Genomic DNA, 20,626 nt, shown 5'->3' on the forward strand with positions numbered 1-20,626 from the left:
AGAAGAAAATGAGTTTTCTCCTAAGAAACCTTGGGTTTCCAGTTCCTTGTTGGAAGCTCACCCTGCTCTGCTCTATACCTAAAGTGAAAGTCAACGTGAGCCCAAGCTTCGAAGTAAGGCCCTGATTATCCTTGCAAAACGAGAGGCGTGCAGCAGCTCCATGAGGCCTTCATCGTTGTTCTGCTTTAGTTTCAAGGTAGTAAGCTTTTCAACACTCCTAGGGGCCTTGCTTCAGCACCCGTTTCGGTACCAGAACACTGCGTAGAACCAGGAAGCTCTGCTCCTGCGTGTATGCTGCGTGTCAACCTAGAAATTAGAGACTGATGGCACAAGGCTTGTTTTCCCGTTTTGAAAGCTCCATTCATGCGGCCCCGAAGCTACCTGAAAAGCACTGTTGTTACCGTGCTTTTACTTACAGCCGGCATGGCACATAGAAGAAAATGAGTTTTCTCGAAAGAAACCTTGTGCTTCCAGTTCCTAGTTGGAAGCTCACCCGGCTCTGCTCTATACCAAACGTGAAAGTCAATGTGAGCACTAGACTCGAAGTAAGGCCCTGATTATCCTGGCAAAACGGGAGGCGTGCAGCAGCTCCATGAGGCCTTCATCGTTGTTCTGCTTTAGTTTCACGGTAGTAAGCTTTCCAAGACTCCTAGGGACTTTGCTTAAGCAACCGTTTCGGTACCAGAACACTGCGTAGAGACAGTAAGCTCTGGTCCTGCGTGTATGCTGCGTGTCAACCTAGAAATTGGAGACTGATGGCATAAGGCTTCTTTTCCCATTATGAAAGCTCCGTTCATGCGGCCTCGAAGCTACCTGAAAAGCATTGTTGTTGCCGGGGTTTTCCTCACTGCCGGCATGGTTTTGAGAAGAAAATGAGTTTTCTCTTAAGAAACCTTGGGTTTCCAGTTCCTTGTTGGAAGCTCACCGTGCTCTGCGCTATACCTAAAGTGAAAGTCAACGTGAGCCCAAGCTTCGAAGTAAGGCCCTGATTATCCTTGCAAAACGAGAGGCGTGCAGCAGCTCCATGAGGCCTTCATCGTTGTTCTGCTTTAGTTTCAAGGTAGTAAGCTTTTCAACACTCCTAGGGGCCTTGCTTCAGCACCCGTTTCAGTACCAGAACACTGCGTAGAACCAGGAAGCTCTGCTCCTGCGTGTATGCTGCGTGTCAACCTAGAAATTAGAGACTGATGGCACAAGGCTTGTTTTCCCGTTTTGAAAGCTCCATTCATGCGGCCTCGAAGCTACCTGAAAAGCACTGTTGTTACCGTGCTTTTACTTACAGCCGGCATGGCACATAGAAGAAAATGAGTTTTCTCGAAAGAAACCTTGTGCTTCCAGTTCCTAGTTGGAAGCTCACCCGGCTCTGCTCTATACCAAACGTGAAAGTCAATGTGAGCACTAGCCTCGAAGTAAGGCCCTGATTATGCTGGCAAAACGGGAGGCGTGCAGCAGCTCCATGAGGCCTTCATCGCTGTTCTGCTTTAGTTTCACGGTAGTAAGCTTTCCAACATTCCTAGGGACTTTGCTTAAGCAACCGTTTCGGTACCAGAACACTGCGTAGAGACAGTAAGCTCTGGTCCTGCGTGTATGCTGCGTGTCAACCTAGAAATTGGAGACTGATGGCATAAGGCTTCTTTTGCCATTATGAAAGCTCCGTTCATGCGGCCTCGAAGCTACCTGAAAAGCATTGTTGTTGCCGGGGTTTTCCTCACTGCCGGCATGGTTCTGAGAAGACACTGAGTTTTCTCCTAAGAAACCTTGGGTTTCCAGTTCCTTGTTGGAAGCTCACCCTGCTCTGCGCTATACCTAAAGTGAAAGTCAACGTGAGCCCAAGCTTCGAAGTAAGGCCCTGATTATCCTTGCAAAACGAGAGGCGTGCAGCAGCTCCATGAGGCCTTCATCGTTGTTCTGCTTTAGTTTCAAGGTAGTAAGCTTTTCAACACTCCTAGGGGCCTTGCTTCAGCACCCGTTTCAGTACCAGAACACTGCGTAGAACCAGGAAGTTCTGCTCCTGCGTGTATGCTGCGTGTCAACCTAGAAATTAGAGGCTGACGGCACAAGGCTAGTTTTCCCATTATGAAAGCTCCGTTGATGCGGCCCCGAAGCTACCTGAAAAGCACTGTTGTTACCGTGCTTTTACTACAGCCGGCATGGCACATAGAAGAAAATGAGTTTTCTCGAAAGAAACCTTGTGCTTCCAGTTCCTAGTTGGAAGCTCACCCGGCTCTGCTCTATACCAAACGTGAAAGTCAATGTGAGCACTAGCCTCGAAGTAAGGCCCTGATTATCCTGGCAAAACGGGAGGCGTGCAGCAGCTCCATGAGGCCTTCATCGCTGTTCTGCTTTAGTTTCACGGTAGTAAGCTTTCCAAGACTCCTAGGGACTTTGCTTAAGCAACCGTTTCGGTACCAGAACACTGCGTAGAGACAGTAAGCTCTGGTCCTGCGTGTATGCTGCGTGTCCACCTAGAAATTGGAGACTGATGGCATAAGGCTTCTTTTCCCATTATGAAAGCTCCGTTCATGCGGCCTCGAAGCTACCTGAAAAGCATTGTTGTTGCCGGGGTTTTCCTCACTGCCGGCATGGTTCTGAGAAGAAAATGAGTTTTCTCCTAAGAAACCTTGGGTTTCCAGTTCCTTGTTGGAAGCTCACCCTGCTCTGCGCTATACCTAAAGTGAATGTCAACCTGAGCCCAAGCTTCGAAGTAAGGCCCTGATTATCCTTGCAAAACGAGAGGCATGCAGCAGCTCCATGAGGCCTTCATCGTTGTTCTGCTTTAGTTTCAAGGTAGTAAGCTTTTCAACACTCCTAGGGGCCTTGCTTCAGCACCCGTTTCAGTACCAGAACACTGCGTAGAACCAGGAAGCTCTGCTCCTGCGTGTATGCTGCGTGTCAACCTAGAAATTAGAGACTGATGGCACAAGGCTTGTTTTCCCGTTTTGAAAGCTCCATTCATGCGGCCTCGAAGCTACCTGAAAAGCACTGTTGTTACCGTGCTTTTACTTACAGCCGGCATGGCACATAGAAGAAAATGAGTTTTCTCGAAAGAAACCTTGTGCTTCCAGTTCCTAGTTGGAAGCTCACCCGGCTCTGCTCTATACCAAACGTGAAAGTCAATGTGAGCACTAGCCTCGAAGTAAGGCCCTGATTATCCTGGCAAAACGGGAGGCGTGCAGCAGCTCCATGAGGCCTTCATCGCTGTTCTGCTTTAGTTTCACGGTAGTAAGCTTTCCAAGACTCCTAGGGACTTTGCTTAAGCAACCGTTTCGGTACCAGAACACTGCGTAGAGACAGTAAGCTCTGGTCCTGCGTGTATGCTGCGTGTCAACCTAGAAATTGGAGACTGATGGCATAAGGCTTCTTTTCCCATTATGAAAGTTCCGTTCATGCGGCCTCGAAGCTACCTGAAAAGCATTGTTGTTGCCGGGGTTTTCCTCACTGCCAGCATGGTTCTGAGAAGAAAATGAGTTTTCTCCTAAGAAACCTTGGGTTTCCAGTTCCTTGTTGGAAGCTCACCCTGCTCTGCGCTATACCTAAAGTGAAAGTCAACGTGAGCCCAAGCTTCGAAGTAAGGCCCTGATTATCCTTGCAAAACGAGAGGCGTGCAGCAGCTCCATGAGGCCTTCATCGTTGTTCTGCTTTAGTTTCAAGGTAGTAAGCTTTTCAACACTCCTAGGGGCCTTGCTTCAGCACCCGTTTCAGTACCAGAACACTGCGTAGAACCAGGAAGCTCTGCTCCTGCGTGTATGCTGCGTGTCAACCTAGAAATTAGAGACTGATGGCACAAGGCTTGTTTTCCCGTTTTGAAAGCTCCATTCATGCGGCCTCGAAGCTACCTGAAAAGCACTGTTGTTACCGTGCTTTTACTTACAGCCGGCATGGCACATAGAAGAAAATGAGTTTTCTCGAAAGAAACCTTGTGCTTCCAGTTCCTAGTTGGAAGCTCACCCGGCTCTGCTCTATACCAAACGTGAAAGTCAATGTGAGCACTAGCCTCGAAGTAAGGCCCTGATTATCCTGGCAAAACGGGAGGCGTGCAGCAGCTCCATGAGGCCTTCATCGCTGTTCTGCTTTAGTTTCACGGTAGTAAGCTTTCCAAGACTCCTAGGGACTTTGCTTAAGCAACCGTTTCGGTACCAGAACACTGCGTAGAGACAGTAAGCTCTGGTCCTGCGTGTATGCTGCGTGTCCACCTAGAAATTGGAGACTGATGGCATAAGGCTTCTTTTCCCATTATGAAAGCTCCGTTCATGCGGCCTCGAAGCTACCTGAAAAGCATTGTTGTTGCCGGGGTTTTCCTCACTGCCGGCATGGTTCTGAGAAGAAAATGAGTTTTCTCCTAAGAAACCTTGGGTTTCCAGTTCCTTGTTGGAAGCTCACCCTGCTCTGCGCTATACCTAAAGTGAATGTCAACCTGAGCCCAAGCTTCGAAGTAAGGCCCTGATTATCCTTGCAAAACGAGAGGCATGCAGCAGCTCCATGAGGCCTTCATCGTTGTTCTGCTTTAGTTTCAAGGTAGTAAGCTTTTCAACACTCCTAGGGGCCTTGCTTCAGCACCCGTTTCAGTACCAGAACACTGCGTAGAACCAGGAAGCTCTGCTCCTGCGTGTATGCTGCGTGTCAACCTAGAAATTAGAGACTGATGGCACAAGGCTTGTTTTCCCGTTTTGAAAGCTCCATTCATGCGGCCTCGAAGCTACCTGAAAAGCACTGTTGTTACCGTGCTTTTACTTACAGCCGGCATGGCACATAGAAGAAAATGAGTTTTCTCGAAAGAAACCTTGTGCTTCCAGTTCCTAGTTGGAAGCTCACCCGGCTCTGCTCTATACCAAACGTGAAAGTCAATGTGAGCACTAGCCTCGAAGTAAGGCCCTGATTATGCTGGCAATACGGGAGGCGTGCAGCAGCTCCATGAGGCCTTCATCGCTGTTCTGCTTTAGTTTCACGGTAGTAAGCTTTCCAACATTCCTAGGGACTTTGCTTAAGCAACCGTTTCGGTACCAGAAGACTGCGTAGAGACAGTAAGCTCTGGTCCTGCGTGTATGCTGCGTGTCAACCTAGAAATTGGAGACTGATGGCATAAGGCTTCTTTTGCCATTATGAAAGCTCCGTTCATGCGGCCTCGAAGCTACCTGAAAAGCATTGTTGTTGCCGGGGTTTTCCTCACTGCCGGCATGGTTCTGAGAAGAAAATGAGTTTTCTCCTAAGAAACCTTGGGTTTCCAGTTCCTTGTTGGAAGCTCACCCTGCTCTGCTCTATACCTAAAGTGAAAGTCAACGTGAGCCCAAGCTTCGAAGTAAGGCCCTGATTATCCTTGCAAAACGAGAGGCGTGCAGCAGCTCCATGAGGCCTTCATCGTTGTTCTGCTTTAGTTTCAAGGTAGTAAGCTTTTCAACACTCCTAGGGGCCTTGCTTCAGCACCCGTTTCAGTACCAGAACACTGCGTAGAACCAGGAAGCTCTGCTCCTGCGTGTATGCTGCGTGTCAACCTAGAAATTAGAGACTGATGGCACAAGGCTTGTTTTCCCGTTTTGAAAGCTCCATTCATGCGGCCTCGAAGCTACCTGAAAAGCACTGTTGTTACCGTGCTTTTACTTACAGCCGGCATGGCACATAGAAGAAAATGAGTTTTCTCGAAAGAAACCTTGTGCTTCCAGTTCCTAGTTGGAAGCTCACCCGGCTCTGCTCTATACCAAACGTGAAAGTCAATGTGAGCACTAGCCTCGAAGTAAGGCCCTGATTATGCTGGCATACGGGAGGCGTGCAGCAGCTCCATGAGGCCTTCATCGCTGTTCTGCTTTAGTTTCACGGTAGTAAGCTTTCCAACATTCCTAGGGACTTTGCTTAAGCAACCGTTTCGGTACCAGAACACTGCGTAGAGACAGTAAGCTCTGGTCCTGCGTGTATGCTGCGTGTCAACCTAGAAATTGGAGACTGATGGCATAAGGCTTCTTTTCCCATTATGAAAGCTCCGTTCATGCGGCCTCGAAGCTACCTGAAAAGCATTGTTGTTGCCGGGGTTTTCCTCACTGCCGGCATGGTTCTGAGAAGAAAATGAGTTTTCTCCTAAGAAACCTTGGGTTTCCAGTTCCTTGTTGGAAGCTCACCCTGCTCTGCGCTATACCTAAAGTGAAAGTCAACGTGAGCCCAAGCTTCGAAGTAAGGCCCTGATTATCCTTGCAAAACGAGAGGCGTGCAGCAGCTCCATGAGGCCTTCATCGTTGTTCTGCTTTAGTTTCAAGGTAGTAAGCTTTTCAACACTCCTAGGGGCCTTGCTTCAGCACCCGTTTCAGTACCAGAACACTGCGTAGAACCAGGAAGTTCTGCTCCTGCGTGTATGCTGCGTGTCAACCTAGAAATTAGAGGCTGACGGCACAAGGCTAGTTTTCCCATTATGAAAGCTCCGTTGATGCGGCCCCGAAGCTACCTGAAAAGCACTGTTGTTACCGTGCTTTTACTACAGCCGGCATGGCACATAGAAGAAAATGAGTTTTCTCGAAAGAAACCTTGTGCTTCCAGTTCCTAGTTGGAAGCTCACCCGGCTCTGCTCTATACCAAACGTGAAAGTCAATGTGAGCACTAGCCTCGAAGTAAGGCCCTGATTATCCTGGCAAAACGGGAGGCGTGCAGCAGCTCCATGAGGCCTTCATCGCTGTTCTGCTTTAGTTTCACGGTAGTAAGCTTTCCAAGACTCCTAGGGACTTTGCTTAAGCAACCGTTTCGGTACCAGAACACTGCGTAGAGACAGTAAGCTCTGGTCCTGCGTGTATGCTGCGTGTCCACCTAGAAATTGGAGACTGATGGCATAAGGCTTCTTTTCCCATTATGAAAGCTCCGTTCATGCGGCCTCGAAGCTACCTGAAAAGCATTGTTGTTGCCGGGGTTTTCCTCACTGCCGGCATGGTTCTGAGAAGAAAATGAGTTTTCTCCTAAGAAACCTTGGGTTTCCAGTTCCTTGTTGGAAGCTCACCCTGCTCTGCGCTATACCTAAAGTGAATGTCAACCTGAGCCCAAGCTTCGAAGTAAGGCCCTGATTATCCTTGCAAAACGAGAGGCATGCAGCAGCTCCATGAGGCCTTCATCGTTGTTCTGCTTTAGTTTCAAGGTAGTAAGCTTTTCAACACTCCTAGGGGCCTTGCTTCAGCACCCGTTTCAGTACCAGAACACTGCGTAGAACCAGGAAGCTCTGCTCCTGCGTGTATGCTGCGTGTCAACCTAGAAATTAGAGACTGATGGCACAAGGCTTGTTTTCCCGTTTTGAAAGCTCCATTCATGCGGCCTCGAAGCTACCTGAAAAGCACTGTTGTTACCGTGCTTTTACTTACAGCCGGCATGGCACATAGAAGAAAATGAGTTTTCTCGAAAGAAACCTTGTGCTTCCAGTTCCTAGTTGGAAGCTCACCCGGCTCTGCTCTATACCAAACGTGAAAGTCAATGTGAGCACTAGCCTCGAAGTAAGGCCCTGATTATGCTGGCAATACGGGAGGCGTGCAGCAGCTCCATGAGGCCTTCATCGCTGTTCTGCTTTAGTTTCACGGTAGTAAGCTTTCCAACATTCCTAGGGACTTTGCTTAAGCAACCGTTTCGGTACCAGAAGACTGCGTAGAGACAGTAAGCTCTGGTCCTGCGTGTATGCTGCGTGTCAACCTAGAAATTGGAGACTGATGGCATAAGGCTTCTTTTGCCATTATGAAAGCTCCGTTCATGCGGCCTCGAAGCTACCTGAAAAGCATTGTTGTTGCCGGGGTTTTCCTCACTGCCGGCATGGTTCTGAGAAGAAAATGAGTTTTCTCCTAAGAAACCTTGGGTTTCCAGTTCCTTGTTGGAAGCTCACCCTGCTCTGCTCTATACCTAAAGTGAAAGTCAACGTGAGCCCAAGCTTCGAAGTAAGGCCCTGATTATCCTTGCAAAACGAGAGGCGTGCAGCAGCTCCATGAGGCCTTCATCGTTGTTCTGCTTTAGTTTCAAGGTAGTAAGCTTTTCAACACTCCTAGGGGCCTTGCTTCAGCACCCGTTTCAGTACCAGAACACTGCGTAGAACCAGGAAGCTCTGCTCCTGCGTGTATGCTGCGTGTCAACCTAGAAATTAGAGACTGACGGCACAAGGCTTGTTTTCCCGTTTTGAAAGCTCCATTCATGCGGCCTCGAAGCTACCTGAAAAGCACTGTTGTTACCGTGCTTTTACTTACAGCCGGCATGGCACATAGAAGAAAATGAGTTTTCTCGAAAGAAACCTTGTGCTTCCAGTTCCTAGTTGGAAGCTCACCCGGCTCTGCTCTATACCAAACGTGAAAGTCAATGTGAGCACTAGCCTCGAAGTAAGGCCCTGATTATGCTGGCATACGGGAGGCGTGCAGCAGCTCCATGAGGCCTTCATCGCTGTTCTGCTTTAGTTTCACGGTAGTAAGCTTTCCAACATTCCTAGGGACTTTGCTTAAGCAACCGTTTCGGTACCAGAACACTGCGTAGAGACAGTAAGCTCTGGTCCTGCGTGTATGCTGCGTGTCAACCTAGAAATTGGAGACTGATGGCATAAGGCTTCTTTTCCCATTATGAAAGCTCCGTTCATGCGGCCTCGAAGCTACCTGAAAAGCATTGTTGTTGCCGGGGTTTTCCTCACTGCCGGCATGGTTCTGAGAAGAAAATGAGTTTTCTCCTAAGAAACCTTGGGTTTCCAGTTCCTTGTTGGAAGCTCACCCTGCTCTGCGCTATACCTAAAGTGAAAGTCAACGTGAGCCCAAGCTTCGAAGTAAGGCCCTGATTATCCTTGCAAAACGAGAGGCGTGCAGCAGCTCCATGAGGCCTTCATCGTTGTTCTGCTTTAGTTTCAAGGTAGTAAGCTTTTCAACACTCCTAGGGGCCTTGCTTCAGCACCCGTTTCAGTACCAGAACACTGCGTAGAACCAGGAAGCTCTGCTCCTGCGTGTATGCTGCGTGTCAACCTAGAAATTAGAGACTGATGGCACAAGGCTTGTTTTCCCGTTTTGAAAGCTCCATTCATGCGGCCTCGAAGCTACCTGAAAAGCACTGTTGTTACCGTGCTTTTACTTACAGCCGGCATGGCACATAGAAGAAAATGAGTTTTCTCGAAAGAAACCTTGTGCTTCCAGTTCCTAGTTGGAAGCTCACCCGGCTCTGCTCTATACCAAACGTGAAAGTCAATGTGAGCACTAGCCTCGAAGTAAGGCCCTGATTATGCTGGCAATACGGGAGGCGTGCAGCAGCTCCATGAGGCCTTCATCGCTGTTCTGCTTTAGTTTCACGGTAGTAAGCTTTCCAACATTCCTAGGGACTTTGCTTAAGCAACCGTTTCGGTACCAGAAGACTGCGTAGAGACAGTAAGCTCTGGTCCTGCGTGTATGCTGCGTGTCAACCTAGAAATTGGAGACTGATGGCATAAGGCTTCTTTTGCCATTATGAAAGCTCCGTTCATGCGGCCTCGAAGCTACCTGAAAAGCATTGTTGTTGCCGGGGTTTTCCTCACTGCCGGCATGGTTCTGAGAAGAAAATGAGTTTTCTCCTAAGAAACCTTGGGTTTCCAGTTCCTTGTTGGAAGCTCACCCTGCTCTGCTCTATACCTAAAGTGAAAGTCAACGTGAGCCCAAGCTTCGAAGTAAGGCCCTGATTATCCTTGCAAAACGAGAGGCGTGCAGCAGCTCCATGAGGCCTTCATCGTTGTTCTGCTTTAGTTTCAAGGTAGTAAGCTTTTCAACACTCCTAGGGGCCTTGCTTCAGCACCCGTTTCAGTACCAGAACACTGCGTAGAACCAGGAAGCTCTGCTCCTGCGTGTATGCTGCGTGTCAACCTAGAAATTAGAGACTGACAGCACAAGGCTTGTTTTCCCGTTTTGAAAGCTCCATTCATGCGGCCTCGAAGCTACCTGAAAAGCACTGTTGTTACCGTGCTTTTACTTACAGCCGGCATGGCACATAGAAGAAAATGAGTTTTCTCGAAAGAAACCTTGTGCTTCCAGTTCCTAGTTGGAAGCTCACCCGGCTCTGCTCTATACCAAACGTGAAAGTCAATGTGAGCACTAGCCTCGAAGTAAGGCCCTGATTATGCTGGCAATACGGGAGGCGTGCAGCAGCTCCATGAGGCCTTCATCGCTGTTCTGCTTTAGTTTCACGGTAGTAAGCTTTCCAAGACTCCTAGGGACTTTGCTTAAGCAACCGTTTCGGTACCAGAAGACTGCGTAGAGACAGTAAGCTCTGGTCCTGCGTGTATGCTGCGTGTCAACCTAGAAATTGGAGACTGATGGCATAAGGCTTCTTTTGCCATTATGAAAGCTCCGTTCATGCGGCCTCGAAGCTACCTGAAAAGCATTGTTGTTGCCGGGGTTTTCCTCACTGCCGGCATGGTTCTGAGAAGAAAATGAGTTTTCTCCTAAGAAACCTTGGGTTTCCAGTTCCTTGTTGGAAGCTCACCCTGCTCTGCTCTATACCTAAAGTGAAAGTCAACGTGAGCCCAAGCTTCGAAGTAAGGCCCTGATTATCCTTGCAAAACGAGAGGCGTGCAGCAGCTCCATGAGGCCTTCATCGTTGTTCTGCTTTAGTTTCAAGGTAGTAAGCTTTTCAACACTCCTAGGGGCCTTGCTTCAGCACCCGTTTCGGTACCAGAACACTGCGTAGAACCAGGAAGCTCTGCTCCTGCGTGTATGCTGCGTGTCAACCTAGAAATTAGAGACTGATGGCACAAGGCTTGTTTTCCCGTTTTGAAAGCTCCATTCATGCGGCCCCGAAGCTACCTGAAAAGCACTGTTGTTACCGTGCTTTTACTTACAGCCGGCATGGCACATAGAAGAAAATGAGTTTTCTCGAAAGAAACCTTGTGCTTCCAGTTCCTAGTTGGAAGCTCACCCGGCTCTGCTCTATACCAAACGTGAAAGTCAATGTGAGCACTAGACTCGAAGTAAGGCCCTGATTATCCTGGCAAAACGGGAGGCGTGCAGCAGCTCCATGAGGCCTTCATCGTTGTTCTGCTTTAGTTTCACGGTAGTAAGCTTTCCAAGACTCCTAGGGACTTTGCTTAAGCAACCGTTTCGGTACCAGAACACTGCGTAGAGACAGTAAGCTCTGGTCCTGCGTGTATGCTGCGTGTCAACCTAGAAATTGGAGACTGATGGCATAAGGCTTCTTTTCCCATTATGAAAGCTCCGTTCATGCGGCCTCGAAGCTACCTGAAAAGCATTGTTGTTGCCGGGGTTTTCCTCACTGCCGGCATGGTTTTGAGAAGAAAATGAGTTTTCTCTTAAGAAACCTTGGGTTTCCAGTTCCTTGTTGGAAGCTCACCGTGCTCTGCGCTATACCTAAAGTGAAAGTCAACGTGAGCCCAAGCTTCGAAGTAAGGCCCTGATTATCCTTGCAAAACGAGAGGCGTGCAGCAGCTCCATGAGGCCTTCATCGTTGTTCTGCTTTAGTTTCAAGGTAGTAAGCTTTTCAACACTCCTAGGGGCCTTGCTTCAGCACCCGTTTCAGTACCAGAACACTGCGTAGAACCAGGAAGCTCTGCTCCTGCGTGTATGCTGCGTGTCAACCTAGAAATTAGAGACTGATGGCACAAGGCTTGTTTTCCCGTTTTGAAAGCTCCATTCATGCGGCCTCGAAGCTACCTGAAAAGCACTGTTGTTACCGTGCTTTTACTTACAGCCGGCATGGCACATAGAAGAAAATGAGTTTTCTCGAAAGAAACCTTGTGCTTCCAGTTCCTAGTTGGAAGCTCACCCGGCTCTGCTCTATACCAAACGTGAAAGTCAATGTGAGCACTAGCCTCGAAGTAAGGCCCTGATTATGCTGGCAAAACGGGAGGCGTGCAGCAGCTCCATGAGGCCTTCATCGCTGTTCTGCTTTAGTTTCACGGTAGTAAGCTTTCCAACATTCCTAGGGACTTTGCTTAAGCAACCGTTTCGGTACCAGAACACTGCGTAGAGACAGTAAGCTCTGGTCCTGCGTGTATGCTGCGTGTCAACCTAGAAATTGGAGACTGATGGCATAAGGCTTCTTTTGCCATTATGAAAGCTCCGTTCATGCGGCCTCGAAGCTACCTGAAAAGCATTGTTGTTGCCGGGGTTTTCCTCACTGCCGGCATGGTTCTGAGAAGACACTGAGTTTTCTCCTAAGAAACCTTGGGTTTCCAGTTCCTTGTTGGAAGCTCACCCTGCTCTGCGCTATACCTAAAGTGAAAGTCAACGTGAGCCCAAGCTTCGAAGTAAGGCCCTGATTATCCTTGCAAAACGAGAGGCGTGCAGCAGCTCCATGAGGCCTTCATCGTTGTTCTGCTTTAGTTTCAAGGTAGTAAGCTTTTCAACACTCCTAGGGGCCTTGCTTCAGCACCCGTTTCAGTACCAGAACACTGCGTAGAACCAGGAAGTTCTGCTCCTGCGTGTATGCTGCGTGTCAACCTAGAAATTAGAGGCTGACGGCACAAGGCTAGTTTTCCCATTATGAAAGCTCCGTTGATGCGGCCCCGAAGCTACCTGAAAAGCACTGTTGTTACCGTGCTTTTACTTACAGCCGGCATGGCACATAGAAGAAAATGAGTTTTCTCGAAAGAAACCTTGTGCTTCCAGTTCCTAGTTGGAAGCTCACCCGGCTCTGCTCTATACCAAACGTGAAAGTCAATGTGAGCACTAGCCTCGAAGTAAGGCCCTGATTATCCTGGCAAAACGGGAGGCGTGCAGCAGCTCCATGAGGCCTTCATCGCTGTTCTGCTTTAGTTTCACGGTAGTAAGCTTTCCAAGACTCCTAGGGACTTTGCTTAAGCAACCGTTTCGGTACCAGAACACTGCGTAGAGACAGTAAGCTCTGGTCCTGCGTGTATGCTGCGTGTCAACCTAGAAATTGGAGACTGATGGCATAAGGCTTCTTTTCCCATTATGAAAGCTCCGTTCATGCGGCCTCGAAGCTACCTGAAAAGCATTGTTGTTGCCGGGGTTTTCCTCACTGCCAGCATGGTTCTGAGAAGAAAATGAGTTTTCTCCTAAGAAACCTTGGGTTTCCAGTTCCTTGTTGGAAGCTCACCCTGCTCTGCGCTATACCTAAAGTGAAAGTCAACGTGAGCCCAAGCTTCGAAGTAAGGCCCTGATTATCCTTGCAAAACGAGAGGCGTGCAGCAGCTCCATGAGGCCTTCATCGTTGTTCTGCTTTAGTTTCAAGGTAGTAAGCTTTTCAACACTCCTAGGGGCCTTGCTTCAGCACCCGTTTCAGTACCAGAACACTGCGTAGAACCAGGAAGCTCTGCTCCTGCGTGTATGCTGCGTGTCAACCTAGAAATTAGAGACTGATGGCACAAGGCTTGTTTTCCCGTTTTGAAAGCTCCATTCATGCGGCCTCGAAGCTACCTGAAAAGCACTGTTGTTACCGTGCTTTTACTTACAGCCGGCATGGCACATAGAAGAAAATGAGTTTTCTCGAAAGAAACCTTGTGCTTCCAGTTCCTAGTTGGAAGCTCACCCGGCTCTGCTCTATACCAAACGTGAAAGTCAATGTGAGCACTAGCCTCGAAGTAAGGCCCTGATTATGCTGGCAAAACGGGAGGCGTGCAGCAGCTCCATGAGGCCTTCATCGCTGTTCTGCTTTAGTTTCACGGTAGTAAGCTTTCCAACATTCCTAGGGACTTTGCTTAAGCAACCGTTTCGGTACCAGAACACTGCGTAGAGACAGTAAGCTCTGGTCCTGCGTGTATGCTGCGTGTCAACCTAGAAATTGGAGACTGATGGCATAAGGCTTCTTTTGCCATTATGAAAGCTCCGTTCATGCGGCCTCGAAGCTACCTGAAAAGCATTGTTGTTGCCGGGGTTTTCCTCACTGCCGGCATGGTTCTGAGAAGACACTGAGTTTTCTCCTAAGAAACCTTGGGTTTCCAGTTCCTTGTTGGAAGCTCACCCTGCTCTGCGCTATACCTAAAGTGAAAGTCAACGTGAGCCCAAGCTTCGAAGTAAGGCCCTGATTATCCTTGCAAAACGAGAGGCGTGCAGCAGCTCCATGAGGCCTTCATCGTTGTTCTGCTTTAGTTTCAAGGTAGTAAGCTTTTCAACACTCCTAGGGGCCTTGCTTCAGCACCCGTTTCAGTACCAGAACACTGCGTAGAACCAGGAAGTTCTGCTCCTGCGTGTATGCTGCGTGTCAACCTAGAAATTAGAGGCTGACGGCACAAGGCTAGTTTTCCCATTATGAAAGCTCCGTTGATGCGGCCCCGAAGCTACCTGAAAAGCACTGTTGTTACCGTGCTTTTACTTACAGCCGGCATGGCACATAGAAGAAAATGAGTTTTCTCGAAAGAAACCTTGTGCTTCCAGTTCCTAGTTGGAAGCTCACCCGGCTCTGCTCTATACCAAACGTGAAAGTCAATGTGAGCACTAGCCTCGAAGTAAGGCCCTGATTATCCTGGCAAAACGGGAGGCGTGCAGCAGCTCCATGAGGCCTTCATCGCTGTTCTGCTTTAGTTTCACGGTAGTAAGCTTTCCAAGACTCCTAGGGACTTTGCTTAAGCAACCGTTTCGGTACCAGAACACTGCGTAGAGACAGTAAGCTCTGGTCCTGCGTGTATGCTGCGTGTCAACCTAGAAATTGGAGACTGATGGCATAAGGCTTCTTTTCCCATTATGAAAGCTCCGTTCATGCGGCCTCGAAGCTACCTGAAAAGCATTGTTGTTGCCGGGGTTTTCCTCACTGCCAGCATGGTTCTGAGAAGAAAATGAGTTTTCTCCTAAGAAACCTTGGGTTTCCAGTTCCTTGTTGGAAGCTCACCCTGCTCTGCGCTATACCTAAAGTGAAAGTCAACGTGAGCCCAAGCTTCGAAGTAAGGCCCTGATTATCCTTGCAAAACGAGAGGCGTGCAGCAGCTCCATGAGGCCTTCATCGTTGTTCTGCTTTAGTTTCAAGGTAGTAAGCTTTTCAACACTCCTAGGGGCCTTGCTTCAGCACCCGTTTCAGTACCAGAACACTGCGTAGAACCAGGAAGCTCTGCTCCTGCGTGTATGCTGCGTGTCAACCTAGAAATTAGAGACTGATGGCACAAGGCTTGTTTTCCCGTTTTGAAAGCTCCATTCATGCGGCCTCGAAGCTACCTGAAAAGCACTGTTGTTACCGTGCTTTTACTTACAGCCGGCATGGCACATAGAAGAAAATGAGTTTTCTCGAAAGAAACCTTGTGCTTCCAGTTCCTAGTTGGAAGCTCACCCGGCTCTGCTCTATACCAAACGTGAAAGTCAATGTGAGCACTAGCCTCGAAGTAAGGCCCTGATTATGCTGGCAAAACGGGAGGCGTGCAGCAGCTCCATGAGGCCTTCATCGCTGTTCTGCTTTAGTTTCACGGTAGTAGCTTTCCAACATTCCTAGGGACTTTGCTTAAGCAACCGTTTCGGTACCAGAACACTGCGTAGAGACAGTAAGCTCTGGTCCTGCGTGTATGCTGCGTGTCAACCTAGAAATTGGAGACTGATGGCATAAGGCTTCTTTTCCCATTATGAAAGCTCCGTTCATGCGGCCTCGAAGCTACCTGAAAAGCATTGTTGTTGCCGGGGTTTTCCTCACTGCCGGCATGGTTCTGAGAAGAAACTGAGTTTTCTCCTAAGAAACCTTGGGTTTCCAGTTCCTTGTTGGAAGCTCACCCTGCTCTGCGCTATACCTAAAGTGAAAGTCAACGTGAGCCCAAGCTTCGAAGTAAGGCCCTGATTATCCTTGCAAAACGAGAGGCGTGCAGCAGCTCCATGAGGCCTTCATCGTTGTTCTGCTTTAGTTTCAAGGTAGTAAGCTTTTCAACACTCCTAGGGGCCTTGCTTCAGCACCCGTTTCAGTACCAGAACACTGCGTAGAACCAGGAAGTTCTGCTCCTGCGTGTATGCTGCGTGTCAACCTAGAAATTAGAGGCTGACGGCACAAGGCTAGTTTTCCCATTATGAAAGCTCCGTTGATGCGTCCCCGAAGCTACCTGAAAAGCACTGTTGTTACCGTGCTTTTACTTACAGCCGGCATGGCACATAGAAGAAAATGAGTTTTCTCGAAAGAAACCTTGTGCTTCCAGTTCCTAGTTGGAAGCTCACCCGGCTCTGCTCTATACCAAACGTGAAAGTCAATGTGAGCACTAGCCTCGAAGTAAGGCCCTGATTATCCTGGCAAAACTGGAGGCGTGCAGCAGCTCCATGAGGCCTTCATCGCTGTTCTGCTTTAGTTTCACGGTAGTAAGCTTTCCAAGACTCCTAGGGACTTTGCTTAAGCAACCGTTTCGGTACCAGAACACTGCGTAGAGACAGTAAGCTCTGGTCCTGCGTGTATGCTGCGTGTCAACCTAGAAATTGGAGACTGATGGCATAAGGCTTCTTTTCCCATTATGAAAGCTCCGTTCATGCGGCCTCGAAGCTACCTGAAAAGCATTGTTGTTGCCGGGGTTTTCCTCACTGCCAGCATGGTTCTGAGAAGAAAATGAGTTTTCTCCTAAGAAACCTTGGGTTTCCAGTTCCTTGTTGGAAGCTCACCCTGCTCTGCGCTATACCTAAAGTGAAAGTCAACGTGAGCCCAAGCTTCGAAGTAAGGCCCTGATTATCCTTGCAAAACGAGAGGCGTGCAGCAGCTCCATGAGGCCTTCATCGTTGTTCTGCTTTAGTTTCAAGGTAGTAAGCTTTTCAACACTCCTAGGGGCCTTGCTTCAGCACCCGTTTCAGTACCAGAACACTGCGTAGAACCAGGAAGCTCTGCTCCTGCGTGTATGCTGCGTGTCAACCTAGAAATTAGAGACTGATGGCACAAGGCTTGTTTTCCCGTTTTGAAAGCTCCATTCATGCGGCCTCGAAGCTACCTGAAAAGCACTGTTGTTACCGTGCTTTTACTTACAGCCGGCATGGCACATAGAAGAAAATGAGTTTTCTCGAAAGAAACCTTGTGCTTCCAGTTCCTAGTTGGAAGCTCACCCGGCTCTGCTCTATACCAAACGTGAAAGTCAATGTGAGCACTAGCCTCGAAGTAAGGCCCTGATTATCCTGGCAAAACGGGAGGCGTGCAGCAGCTCCATGAGGCCTTCATCGCTGTTCTGCTTTAGTTTCACGGTAGTAAGCTTTCCAAGACTCCTAGGGACTTTGCTTAAGCAACCGTTTCGGTACCAGAACACTGCGTAGAGACAGTAAGCTCTGGTCCTGCGTGTATGCTGCGTGTCCACCTAGAAATTGGAGACTGATGGCATAAGGCTTCTTTTCCCATTATGAAAGCTCCGTTCATGCGGCCTCGAAGCTACCTGAAAAGCATTGTTGTTGCCGGGGTTTTCCTCACTGCCGGCATGGTTCTGAGAAGAAAATGAGTTTTCTCCTAAGAAACCTTGGGTTTCCAGTTCCTTGTTGGAAGCTCACCCTGCTCTGCGCTATACCTAAAGTGAATGTCAACCTGAGCCCAAGCTTCGAAGTAAGGCCCTGATTATCCTTGCAAAACGAGAGGCATGCAGCAGCTCCATGAGGCCTTCATCGTTGTTCTGCTTTAGTTTCAAGGTAGTAAGCTTTTCAACACTCCTAGGGGCCTTGCTTCAGCACCCGTTTCAGTACCAGAACACTGCGTAGAACCAGGAAGCTCGGCTCCTGCGTGTATGCTGCGTGTCAACCTAGAAATTAGAGACTGATGGCACAAGGCTTGTTTTCCCGTTTTGAAAGCTCCATTCATGCGGCCTCGAAGCTACCTGAAAAGCACTGTTGTTACCGTGCTTTTACTTACAGCCGGCATGGCACATAGAAGAAAATGAGTTTTCTCGAAAGAAACCTTGTGCTTCCAGTTCCTAGTTGGAAGCTCACCCGGCTCTGCTCTATACCAAACGTGAAAGTCAATGTGAGCACTAGCCTCGAAGTAAGGCCCTGATTATGCTGGCAATACGGGAGGCGTGCAGCAGCTCCATGAGGCCTTCATCGCTGTTCTGCTTTAGTTTCACGGTAGTAAGCTTTCCAACATTCCTAGGGACTTTGCTTAAGCAACCGTTTCGGTACCAGAAGACTGCGTAGAGACAGTAAGCTCTGGTCCTGCGTGTATGCTGCGTGTCAACCTAGAAATTGGAGACTGATGGCATAAGGCTTCTTTTGCCATTATGAAAGCTCCGTTCATGCGGCCTCGAAGCTACCTGAAAAGCATTGTTGTTGCCGGGGTTTTCCTCACTGCCGGCATGGTTCTGAGAAGAAAATGAGTTTTCTCCTAAGAAACCTTGGGTTTCCAGTTCCTTGTTGGAAGCTCACCCTGCTCTGCTCTATACCTAAAGTGAAAGTCAACGTGAGCCCAAGCTTCGAAGTAAGGCCCTGATTATCCTTGCAAAACGAGAGGCGTGCAGCAGCTCCATGAGGCCTTCATCGTTGTTCTGCTTTAGTTTCAAGGTAGTAAGCTTTTCAACACTCCTAGGGGCCTTGCTTCAGCACCCGTTTCAGTACCAGAACACTGCGTAGAACCAGGAAGCTCTGCTCCTGCGTGTATGCTGCGTGTCAACCTAGAAATTAGAGACTGACGGCACAAGGCTTGTTTTCCCGTTTTGAAAGCTCCATTCATGCGGCCTCGAAGCTACCTGAAAAGCACTGTTGTTACCGTGCTTTTACTTACAGCCGGCATGGCACATAGAAGAAAATGAGTTTTCTCGAAAGAAACCTTGTGCTTCCAGTTCCTAGTTGGAAGCTCACCCGGCTCTGCTCTATACCAAACGTGAAAGTCAATGTGAGCACTAGCCTCGAAGTAAGGCCCTGATTATGCTGGCAATACGGGAGGCGTGCAGCAGCTCCATGAGGCCTTCATCGCTGTTCTGCTTTAGTTTCACGGTAGTAAGCTTTCCAAGACTCCTAGGGACTTTGCTTAAGCAACCGTTTCGGTACCAGAAGACTGCGTAGAGACAGTAAGCTCTGGTCCTGCGTGTATGCTGCGTGTCAACCTAGAAATTGGAGACTGATGGCATAAGGCTTCTTTTGCCATTATGAAAGCTCCGTTCATGCGGCCTCGAAGCTACCTGAAAAGCATTGTTGTTGCCGGGGTTTTCCTCACTGCCGGCATGGTTCTGAGAAGAAAATGAGTTTTCTCCTAAGAAACCTTGGGTTTCCAGTTCCTTGTTGGAAGCTCACCCTGCTCTGCTCTATACCTAAAGTGAAAGTCAACGTGAGCCGAAGCTTCGAAGTAAGGCCCTGATTATCCTTGCAAAACGAGAGGCGTGCAGCAGCTCCATGAGGCCTTCATCGTTGTTCTGCTTTAGTTTCAAGGTAGTAAGCTTTTCAACACTCCTAGGGGCCTTGCTTCAGCACCCGTTTCAGTACCAGAACACTGCGTAGAACCAGGAAGCTCTGCTCCTGCGTGTATGCTGCGTGTCAACCTAGAAATTAGAGACTGATGGCACAAGGCTTGTTTTCCCGTTTTGAAAGCTCCATTCATGCGGCCTCGAAGCTACCTGAAAAGCACTGTTGTTACCGTGCTTTTACTTACAGCCGGCATGGCACATAGAAGAAAATGAGTTTTCTCGAAAGAAACCTTGTGCTTCCAGTTCCTAGTTGGAAGCTCACCCGGCTCTGCTCTATACCAAACGTGAAAGTCAATGTGAGCACTAGCCTCGAAGTAAGGCCCTGATTATGCTGGCAATACGGGAGGCGTGCAGCAGCTCCATGAGGCCTTCATCGCTGTTCTGCTTTAGTTTCACGGTAGTAAGCTTTCCAACATTCCTAGGGACTTTGCTTAAGCAACCGTTTCGGTACCAGAACACTGCGTAGAGACAGTAAGCTCTGGTCCTGCGTGTATGCTGCGTGTCAACCTAGAAATTGGAGACTGATGGCATAAGGCTTCTTTTCCCATTATGAAAGCTCCGTTCATGCGGCCTCGAAGCTACCTGAAAAGCATTGTTGTTGCCGGGGTTTTCCTCACTGCCGGCATGGTTCTGAGAAGAAAATGAGTTTTCTCCTAAGAAACCTTGGGTTTCCAGTTCCTTGTTGGAAGCTCACCCTGCTCTGCGCTATACCTAAAGTGAAAGTCAACGTGAGCCCAAGCTTCGAAGTAAGGCCCTGATTATCCTTGCAAAACGAGAGGCGTGCAGCAGCTCCATGAGGCCTTCATCGTTGTTCTGCTTTAGTTTCAAGGTAGTAAGCTTTTCAACACTCCTAGGGGCCTTGCTTCAGCACCCGTTTCAGTACCAGAACACTGCGTAGAACCAGGAAGCTCTGCTCCTGCGTGTATGCTGCGTGTCAACCTAGAAATTAGAGACTGATGGCACAAGGCTTGTTTTCCCGTTTTGAAAGCTCCATTCATGCGGCCTCGAAGCTACCTGAAAAGCACTGTTGTTACCGTGCTTTTACTTACAGCCGGCATGGCACATAGAAGAAAATGAGTTTTCTCGAAAGAAACCTTGTGCTTCCAGTTCCTAGTTGGAAGCTCACCCGGCTCTGCTCTATACCAAACGTGAAAGTCAATGTGAGCACTAGCCTCGAAGTAAGGCCCTGATTATCCTGGCAAAACGGGAGGCGTGCAGCAGCTCCATGAGGCCTTCATCGCTGTTCTGCTTTAGTTTCACGGTAGTAAGCTTTCCAAGACTCCTAGGGACTTTGCTTAAGCAACCGTTTCGGTACCAGAACACTGCGTAGAGACAGTAAGCTCTGGTCCTGCGTGTATGCTGCGTGTCCACCTAGAAATTGGAGACTGATGG

This window comes from Eubalaena glacialis, chromosome 10, assembly GCF_028564815.1.
Source record: "Eubalaena glacialis isolate mEubGla1 chromosome 10, mEubGla1.1.hap2.+ XY, whole genome shotgun sequence".
Lineage (NCBI taxonomy): Eukaryota > Metazoa > Chordata > Mammalia > Artiodactyla > Balaenidae > Eubalaena > Eubalaena glacialis.